This window comes from Oratosquilla oratoria, chromosome 40, assembly GCF_046742065.1.
Source record: "Oratosquilla oratoria isolate Oo_2021 chromosome 40, ASM4674206v1, whole genome shotgun sequence".
Classification (NCBI taxonomy): Eukaryota; Metazoa; Arthropoda; class Malacostraca; order Stomatopoda; family Squillidae; genus Oratosquilla; species Oratosquilla oratoria.
Window position 1 is genome coordinate 26,686,718 of NC_134816.1, and position 11,162 is coordinate 26,697,879.

Sequence of the window (11,162 nt, forward strand, 5' to 3'; positions counted from 1 at the left end):
GCATTGACTTATGAAGTAGTTGTTAAATAGTAAACAACACTTCTTTATTCACACAATACAATGAAACATCAATAAGTTTACTCGATTAATTGGTTACATAGACAGCTGAATTACGACAATATATTCTTGAAACATATTGATGAAGGTGCTTTTTATTTAATTGTATGACCTTTCCGTGTGAACACGTAGAAGTTACATCATATTGCTGTAGATAGTTCAGTTTTCTACTAACTCCATCTGTGCTCTTATAGTTTGATCTAGGGGGTACCTCAGAATTAACAAATGCTGAAGAAAATTACCTTTAAATGTGATACTGTCCTAACGAAAAATCGAAAATACACCCGATAAAGTTTTTAGATTGATAATTAGTATAAAACTTTATATACATACATACATATATATATATATATATATACATATATATATATATATATATATATATATATATATATATATATATATATATATATATATATATGTGTGTGTGTGTGTATTTTACCTAGTTGTATTTACTTAGTTGTATTTTACGGGAAGGGGAGCTATGCTCGTGGGGTCCCGTCTTCATATCTCATTTTATCTAAACTATTTTTAAATTCATGTATTGTTTTTGCACACACCACTTTCTCATCTAACTTGTTCCAACTGTCTATTGCTCTGTGAGGAAAGCTGTTCTTTTTCAAATCTCTTCTATAGTTGTCTTTTTTTATTTTCTTTCCGTGTCCTCTTGTATTTCTGTCATCCCATTTTATCAGATTCTCTCTATCAGTAATTTCTATGCCTTTCATGATTCTGTAAATAGCTATCAAATCTCCTCTCTCTCTTCTTTGCTCTAGTGTCTGTAGTTTAAGTTTTTGTAGTCTCTCTTCATATGATAGTTTTGAGAGTGTTGGTGCCAGTTTAGTAATTGCTCTTTGTATTCTTTCAAGTTTTTTATACATTTTTTTGTACTTGGTGACCATATCGTTGCTGCATATTCCAATCTTGGTCTTATCAGGGTGATTAGGATTTTCCTCACCATTTCTTCATCCAGGTATGTAAATGCCACTTTGATTGTTCTTATTAAATTATAAGTTTCTCCAAAAATCTTATTTATATGTTTCTCAGGTGACATATTATTCATAACAATGACTCCCAGGTCCCTCTCATTTTCTACTCTTTTTATTCCTTCTTCTCCCAAATTATATGATCCTGTTATTCTGTTTTTGCTTTTTCCAAATTCCATTATACTACACTTTTTTGTATTGAACTCCATCTCCCACTTCCTACTCCATTCTTGTACTTTATTTAGATCTCTCTGTAGTGATTCACAATCCTCTTCAGTTTTCACTCTTTTCAGTAATTTTGCATCATCTGCAAAGAAGCTCATATAGCTTTCAATTCCTTCATCCATATCATTAATATATATAGCAAACATTATTGGGGCCAGAACTGTTCCCTGCGGGACACCGCTTATTACTTCATTCCATTTTGAGTGCTGATCTCTTATCACTACTCTCATTTTTCTTTCTTGCAAAAAGTCTTCCATCCAATTTAGCAATTTACCTTGTATTCCTCCTTCATATTCTAATTTCTTAAGCAACTTCTTATGTGGTACTTTGTCAAAAGCTTTTTTTAGGTCTAGAAATGCACAATCAGCCCATCCATCTCTTTCTTGTATTATATCTATTAGTCTTGAATAGAAACATATTAAATTGGTGACGCATGATCGTCCTTGTCTGAATCCAAATTGCCTTGGATTTAGTACGTTGTTTTTTTCCAAGTATTTTACCCATCTACTTTTGATAATTCTTTCACATATTTTTGCTATTGTACTTGTTAGAGAGACTGGTCTATAGTTGGTAGGTTCTTCTTTATTTCCTCCTTTATATATAGGTACTATATTTGCTTTTTTCCAATCTTCTGGAACTTTTCCTTCTTTTAAGGAACTGCTTATTATGCTATGTATTTTGTCTGCCAGTTCATTCCTACATTCTTTCAGAATCCAGTTTGCTATTTCATCTGGCCCATGCGATTTTCTGACATCAAAATTACCCAAGTGTGTCAATATTTCATTCTTCGTTACTTCTATTTCTTCCATAGGGGGGACTTTTTCCTTCCACTCAATCTCTTCAGGTTGTATATTTTCCCTTGTAAACACTGATTTAAAATGTTTGTTCATAATTTCTGCCATTTCCATTTCCTCAGTGTATTCAACTCCTCCTTGTCTTAATTTCTCCAAGTCTTGTTTGTTTTTCAGTTTATTGTTTACAAATCTGTAGAATAGTTTTGGTTGATCTTTACACTTTTCTATAACATCTTTTTCATATTTTCTTTTTTCCTCTCTGCACTTTTGTACATATTCATTTCTATAACCAGTATATATTTTCCATTTTTCAGGTCTTCTGTCTTTTTTCCATCCGGTCCAGGCTTTGTCTCTTTTGTCTTTTAACTCCCTACAACTTTTGTTGTACCAGCATTTTACATATTCTTTTTCTTGTTTTTGTCTTGGGACATACTTTTCCACTCCTTCTTTGTAAATTTTTGTCAAAATATTCCATTTCTCTTCCACTGATGTTTCTTCTTTGTATATTTCTTCCCAGTTTTCTTGTTGGAAGAATTCTCTTATTTTATCAAAGTTTGTTTTTTCATACATCATTCTTCCTTTTCTATATTGTTCATTTCTTTTCATATATTTTTCTTCATTAAGTTCCAGTTCAATCAATATGTGGTCACTTTTACCTATTGGTGTTTTATATTCAATCTTGTCCACTATTCTAGGTTCAGATGTAATTATTAAGTCTAGCCTCGATGGTTCTTCTTCATTTCTATACCTAGTGTTCTCTTGTATCCATTGTGTCATTGAATGGTCAGTAATCATCTCAAGTAGAGCATTTCCCCATGAGTCATCACCACTCTTTACTGTCATTTCTTCCCAGCAGATTTCTTTGCAATTAAAGTCGCCCATCATAACTATTCTTCCTCCGTCTTCCATTATTTTAGTTAATGCTATCTTTGTGTCCTCTAACATACTTTTATGTTCACTCTCCTCCCATGAGGCTGTTTTCGGAGGCACATAATTGATCACAAATTTTCTGCTCTTCTTATCTCGGTCTTCCACTTCTATCATAATCATCTCTACTGTATTCTTTCCATATATGACACCTTTCACGTTTATATCCTTCTTTGTCAGGAACATAACTCCACCCCCTTGTTTTTTCTCTCTGTTTCTAATCCAATAATTGTATGTATCATGTCCTACACTGTTGGGTGGTAGTGGGCCTTTTAATTTTGTTTCTACAATTCCCATTATGTCCGGTTCTTTTTCTTTCAAATAATCATTCAGTTCATTCAATCCTGTTATCAATCCATCTATATTTGTGTAAGACACTCTTAGTTTTCTGCCACTTCCATTGTGTTCTCTGTTTCCCTTATGTTTTTCTTTAGTATGTCGAACTGCTTTATTTTCATGTTCACTACTCTCCAATAGAATCTCTCTTTCTCTGACTCCGTTCTTTCCTCGTTTTTTGCCTTAGCTTCAATTCTTTTCTGCTTTTCTGCCTCTCTTTCCTCCTTATTCATTTCTCTTTTTATCCATACCTTTTTATATTGATCATTTGTTGCTAGTTTCCCTGTCTTGGATAGAATTTTCTCTGCCGTTGTTTGTGACCTGAATTTAATCTTAATTGGTCTGGTCTTATCTGTACTATATTTTCCGAGTCTGAATTTTTCCTCAATTTCCTTTATAATTTCTGGTTCATCTTCCTGGACTAATTTTAATAAACTGCTTACCCTTTCATTTTCCTCCTTGATTCTTGCGGTTCTATCTGGGTTATGTTTCTCTTCCATTCCTAATATAATTATACATTTCTTTTTGTCAGCTAATTCTCTTACTATATTCTCCTTCTGTCTCATCACTTTAATAACTGATTCTTCATTATGTTCTTTCAATTGCTGTTTGACTATGTCAGTGAATGAAACCTTATTCCCTTCTTGAGTTATTCTCCAATTTTTAGCTTCTGTAGCTATTTTCTCACTGTTTTCATTACTATTCTTCTTCAATTTCTCATTCTCCTCCTTTACATTTCCTAACTGTCTTTTTAGGTCCTCTACTTCTTCAGTTAAGTTTCTGTTAGCCTTCTCTAGTTGTTCCAATCTTTCAATTCTCTGGAAGATGGAGTCTACCTTACCTAACTTACGTTCCAAGTCCTCGATCACCTTATCAACTCTCTCCTCTAGTCTTATCAGTCGGGGGGGGGTTGTGTCCCCCCCACCCTCTTTAAATCCCTGGAACATATTCTCGTCACTTTCTACTGTATTTCTCCTCTCTATACTTCTAATCTTTACATTTTTATTTGCCATTTCGTCATCCGGTGGTCGTTTCATGTTGACCTTACGCCCGTCTGCCTGGGCCAAGTCCTCCACATCCTCATTTCCTTCCATTTCCCCAGCAATCCCTCCCCTTCTCCTCTTTTCCTACTTACCTACTGCCTCACGAGCAATTTCCCCCCCCCTGCAAATACAAAAAGGCACTTCTCTTTGCGTTGGTATCCACAATCTGCACTTTTCTTCAGAGCGTTCGTCAAGCCGTCCGTTCGTTGAAAGTGTGTGTGTGTGTGTGTGTGTGTGTGCGTGTGTGTGTGTGTGTGTGTGTGTAAATAATAATAATAATAATAATAATGTGTGTGTGTGTATATGTATGTATGTGTGTATATATGTACAGTATATATGTGTATGTATGTATCATACTAACATGTAACAAAAATAAATAAATGAAAATAATTTTTTTTAAAGGGAGAGCAACTCCCCATAAGCTTTGCTTCACGCTCTCCCTTTTCAACAACTAATTTTGTAAACATTTTGTATATATGTATGTCTAACTTGTATTTTATATTGTTGAATAAACCTTAACTAACAAACTATATATATATATATATATATATATGTGTATATATATATATATATATATATATATATATATATATATATATCACTTAGACTGTAAATGTTGTAGCACATTTGTAAATGATAATCACGAAGAACCCACAGTCGGAATAAAAGGAAACTGTAGAAGAAAGTGTACCATAACTTCTATATTTCGGCTAATAGCTATAGCACTCTTCAGGAAAGTACAGATCACAAGAATTTGCAGAGACATAAGTACAATTGAGATGTGAGTAGATGGGGGAACACGCAGAGCTAAAACAGGACAATCCGTCACGCAGGGCGGAGTCAGAGGTGAGGGGATGTGTGGGTGGAGGTGTGAGGTCAGGAGGGAAGAGGGCTGGAAGCGGGGTCAGGAGGATGATAATTCTTAACCATATATATATATATATATATATATATATATATATATATATATATATATATATATATATATATATATATATGTATATGTGTATATTAATCAGTTGTATAGTCGAACAAAAGGTTTCACCTACGCTATAGTTCTCACGTTAACCTTATTTTTCGTAAGTATTTATTTACCTAGTTATATTTTACGGGACGAGAGCTATGCTCGTAGTGACCCGTTTCTGTATCCTTACGCATCCTTTTTTTTGGGGGGGGGAGCACTCATTGTTTCCCCATTTAGTTTGTTCCAGACACCAATCACTCTGTGTGGGAAGCTATTCTTTTTTCAAATCTCTTCTGTAACTGTCCTTCTTTAGTTTCTCGTGTCCTCTTGTTTCTCTTCTGTGCAATTTTAATAAGTCATCTCTATCAAGAACTTCCATCCCTTTCATAATTCTGTAAATAGTTAGCAAATGACCTCTTTCTCCTCTCTGTTCCAGTGTTGATAGATGTAATTTCTCCAATCTTTGTTCGTATGTCAATTTTGAGAGTGTAGGTGCCATTTTTGTCGCTGCTCTTTGAATTCTTTCTAATTTCTTTATGATTTTTCTTTGTACTAGGTGCCTATAGTGTCACAGCATACTCCAATTTAGGTCTTATCAGTGTAATTAATATCTTCTTCACCATTTCTTCATCCATGTAGTCGAAGGCTACTTTCATTGATCTTGATAAGTTAAAAGTCTCTCCAACTAGCTTATTGACATGTTTATCAGGTGTCAAGTCATTTGAGATAATCACTCCTAGGTCCCTTTCTGAATCGACTTTTTTGACTTCCTTTGTACCAATTTTATATTGACCCGATATTCTATTTTTGCTTTTTCCAAATTCCATTATACTGCATTTCTTAATATTAAAGTTCACTTCACACTTCTGACTCCAATTCCATATTTTGTCTAGATCTTCTTGTAGCGATCTGCAGTCTTCTTCTGTGTTTATTTTGGCCATCTTCGATTTCGAAGGGCAAACAACACTGTGATGTCTATGTAGTATTTAGTTTGCAGTTAGATTACTTTTAAATGTATGATAAAAAAGTGTTTGGTAAAGGAATTTGACCAACTTTGTATAACGAAAAACTATGGGTAGGTAAAAAAAATGTACAAGACTGCGCAGTATATTTCCCTGAAGACATGAAAATTTAACATATAATTTTCAGTTTATGCATATATATAATATAATTGACACATACGTACATACATATACCAAAGGCTTTTTCCCCTTACAAGGGAGGTAGCCAGAAAAAAAACACTCCCACCCATTACATCCCCATCACACTCCACTCCCCTCCACCCTCATCCCTCCCTCTCATCTTGGCACCTCCTGGATGACGGGTATCCAAAGGATTACAAAGGAGAAGCATGCCGACAGGAGACCTTTTGGTCCATAGCTAAGTCAGATGCAATATATATATATATATATATATATATATATATATATATATATATATATATTGCATCTAAAAATCAATTCCTCTACAGTCCCCATGGGGACTGTAGAGGAATTGATTTTTAGTCAAATTAAAAAAACCTAGCCTTTATTGTAGATATATAGATGATATATTTGTAAAAACTGACTCCCTTTCAGAAATTGATATCTTGAGGAGGAGTTTCATGGAGGTGTCTGGACTTAACTTCACCGTAGAGCACAGTGAAAGAGGTTCCCTCCCTTTCCTGGACGTCCTACTCAAGCAGACTAATTGTCCTTCTTTTTCTTATAGTGTCCACGTCAAAGATACCAATCCCGGACTGTGCATGAATGGAGAGAGCGAGTGTCCCCAGAGGTATAAAGACGCCACGATTAGCGCCTTTTTCAGGAGAGCCCTCAGCCACTGTTCTTCTTGGAGTGACACTCAAAAAGAGTTTGATCGGGTCCACCAACTCCTTATCAACAATGGATACACGAACCACGAGGTCCAAGCCAATCTTCGCAGAGTGATCGACAATTGGTATAAACAAACACGCCCCACTACAGTAGAACACGAAGGGACCGCCATTAAGGTGTTCTACAAAGCTTTTATGTCTACTAAATACAAGGAGGATGAGAAGATTATAAAAAAACATAATCTATAGAAATGTGGTCCCCAAAAACGAAAGTGACAAATTGTCCTTCACAATCTTTTACAAAAATAGAAAAACCTCTTCCCTACTTTTAAGGAACAACCCCGCACCAGAACCCCAGGAGGTCCGTCAATCCCACGTAGTATATAAATACACATGCCCAGAGGAGGACTGCACGCCCCTTTCAGTCTACGTGGGAAGGACGACCACCACATTATCCCGAAGAATCACCATGCACTTGCAACACGGAGGGCCCAAGCAACACCACTGGACCCAGCATCGACGCCACCTTGATAGGGAGACTATGGTAGAAAACACTGAAGTTGTGGCAAAAGAAGAAGATCCTCAGCGCTTGGCTATCTTGGAAGCCATCTGGATAAAGGAGCTGCAACCTGCCATTAATAGGCAAGTAAATGACTTCGCCCTCCTCCCTAGCATGAAACCTGTTCGGAGGAGCCAGATGAGCAATTCCAAGAATTCGGGGTCTTCTCCACAGAGACTTCCCATTCCCCGCCAAAGTGAAGAACATCCTGCCATTCGTCGTTCCCAAAGACTGAGAAGCAGATTGGCGCCGAACCCGGGAGTGACCTCTCCGAGTACTGTTTCCGGCATCCTGTTATCTCTCCGAGTGTTGGTGCTCATACGGGTGACCTCCCCCAGTTTCTACACGATGTCTTCTCCCCGTGCTTTTCTCTTCATTTAAATATGCCTCCTTTTTCATTCTTATTCACATCAACTGAGGATGCAGAAAGATCTGCGAAACGTTTTGAAATTTGTTCTGCTTGTATTTTATTTTTTGCTGCATTGTTTGTCTTTTCTTATATTTAGTTTACTGTGTGCTGTATTTTTTGTGTTCATTATAACTTTTGTTTCCTATGAGTTTTGGAAATTTGATTTACTCCCTTTCCCCCTATCAGAAATCTACTTTTCGCAAGCTTGAGAGCTCACGGAAAAAGTTAATTAATAATTCTTTTGCTGTCGTTTTTAACAGAATATGCATCAGAGAGAATCTCCTGCCACGCTTCACCAATATACATACATATATATATATATATATATATATATATATATATATATGTGTGTGTGTGTGTATTAACTTGGTCTTTGGATCACGTGTTGGACTCGTGATCGACAGCTATTTCCCTCCCGGAAGAGAGCTCAGAGCTCGTAGGTCCGATATATGGGTAATGCTATGACCTTACACACACACACACACACACACACACACACACACACACACACACACACAACTCCCCGCCCACGAGAGTCAGAGTAACGACCCGAAGCGCAGCGGTACCGAAATAATTTCGGCCCTGGGCAGGATTCGAACCAAGTACAACGGGCACCACCATGCTAGCAGTTCAGCGCTCTACCAACCTATTGTTAAGTGATGAAGAAACTTATGTTAAGATTAACAAAAACCCCTTAGATAGTGTAAATAGTGATTTCAACAAAAATCTTAAGAACATTTTAAAAGGTAACAATGAACTGATAAAAAAATTGTCTACAGTGTCCCCGTCACTTCCATACATGTATGGATTAATAAAAATCAACAATCCAGTTAGGCCCATTACTTGTTCTATTGGATCTTGTAGTTATAAGTTATCAAAATGGCTAGTGTCTCTTCTAAGTTAGGACAATTTCAAACTCACATATTAAGGATAATGTTGACTTGAAAGACAAACTACTCGGACACAATATCTCCTTTGACTTCAAATTGGTTAGCTTTGATATAACAAGTCTTTTTACTCGAGTTCCGGTTTCTGACTTGTTAAGTTTTCTTGAAAAAGAATGAAAGAAATATGATCTTATACTTCCTCCCCATACAATTATTAGTTTAATCAAGTTATGTGTTGTTGACTCGAAATTTGAGTTTAATGGGAAATTTTACAAACAAACATTTTGTATGGCTATGGGGAATTGTCTGTCTCCGGTTTTAAGTAATCTATATATGGAGTTTTTCGAAAAGGATTTATTGCATAATATTTTGCCATCTAATGTAATATGGTACAGATATGTTGACGACATATTGTGTATTTGGCCTTGTGATAAACCTGTGGATGAGTTTGTGTTAAAGTTAAATAGTTTGGTTCCTTCTATAAAATTCACATTTGAGACAGAAGAGAACAACACATTGCCTTTCTTAGATGTAAGTATTCATCGTTGTGGTAGATATTTTAAATTTAATGTCTACAGAAAACCAACTAATGTTCTCGCATATATTCATTTCTATTCATACCATCATCAAAATACGAAGTTATGTTTTTTCCTCTATGTTCTAGAGAGCGTTTAGCGTATGTTCTCCTAGGTATCTTGAAGATGAAGTAAAATTTGTTTATGAGATTGGTCAAAAATTAAAATATCAAAAACATCTGATGGATAGAGCACAAGAAAAAGCCAGAACATATTTTAACACCTCTCAAGTAAACGAATTTAAATTGAAGAACATTTGAGCAATTCCATATCATGAAAATTTTATCACCCTTCCTCAAATATTTAAAAGCTTTGGTATTCATGTGATATTTAATAACAGCAATATTGTTAAGAACCATCTTATTAGGAATTCTCCAAATGAAAAAGAAGGATGTATCTATAGTATACCTTGTAAAGTGTGTGATTTTAAGTACATAGGCCAAACAGGAAAATATTTAAACAAAAGGATTAGTCAACATAAATACAACATTAAGAACGGGTCAATTGTCAAGCGGACTTTTCGTCCACCAAAAAGAGCTCTCCCATAGTATTGACTGGGGGAACACAAAAGTTATTACATCATGTCATAATATTGTAGAAAGGAAAATAATTGAGTCATGTCACATTAAAAAATAGTTTTGAAAATAATATGAATTTAAGCTTAGGTTTGTATAAGTTAGATGATTTTATTATTAAAAAGATTGTAAATAATTCTTCTTGAATCGGGTAACATTGGACCTTTCCCAGTTCCTCTACCACCATGTACATATTGTGACCTTTGGTCATTTTTTGTATCCTTTGTACCCTGATGATGTCTTGAATAGACGAAAACGTTCGGTATTAATTTCTTTTATTTTCCAAGTGGTTTCTGCAAGTATTGTTGTCACATGTGCTTAGTGATTTGTTTTGCATATATATATATATATATATATATATATATATATATATATATATATATATATATATGCTAATAAGAACACGAGTACGTGTGTTCACTTATGCAAAGTAGACTACTTGGAAAAAGAAACTAACGAAGCAGAGCGCTTTCGTATATTACATCTTCAGGGCAACTGAAGATGTAATATACGAAAGCGCTCTGCTTCGTTAGTTTCTTTTTCCAAGTGGTCTACTTTGCATATATATATATATATATATATATATATATATATATATATATATATGTATATATGCATCTTGTCCACTGCCCTGGCTCAGAAGCAGTGTCACAAGACACAGCACATCCACAGCAAGACAGCTTCATTAAATCGGCGACCCCCCTCTCCGTCCCTTCATGCAGAAAAGGAGAAGACGGGGAGAAATCCCTTCGGGCTGCGTCAATTTATTTCTCATACTCCCTCACCCCCCATCCCCCACCCATTCCACCTCCTGCATCACAACATCATCCATATACAACCATTCTCCATTCACCCCTGTCTTCTGTCCTCTCCCGTCCTTCCTCAACAGACATTCCCCTCTTCCCCAAAGCCCCTTTCACCCCATCCATCCACCTCATCCTAGGTCGCCCCCCGCATGTTCACTCCTTCCACATTTGCCTTCCGCACCTCTTTTACTAGTTTCTCTTCACAC

General features: G+C 35.7%; 1 long non-coding RNA gene across 1 annotated transcript in view; it reads right to left on the reverse strand.

Moving 5' to 3' along the window:
• Nucleotides 1-1,555, reverse strand: part of LOC143020720 (uncharacterized) — a 134,007-nt gene extending 132,452 nt beyond the window's left edge. The window contains exon 1 of the long non-coding RNA XR_012965926.1: nucleotides 514-1,555. This is a non-coding gene — a long non-coding RNA (uncharacterized LOC143020720). The remainder of the gene's footprint in view (nucleotides 1-513) is intronic.
• Nucleotides 1,556-11,162: the final 9,607 nt, after the last annotated feature.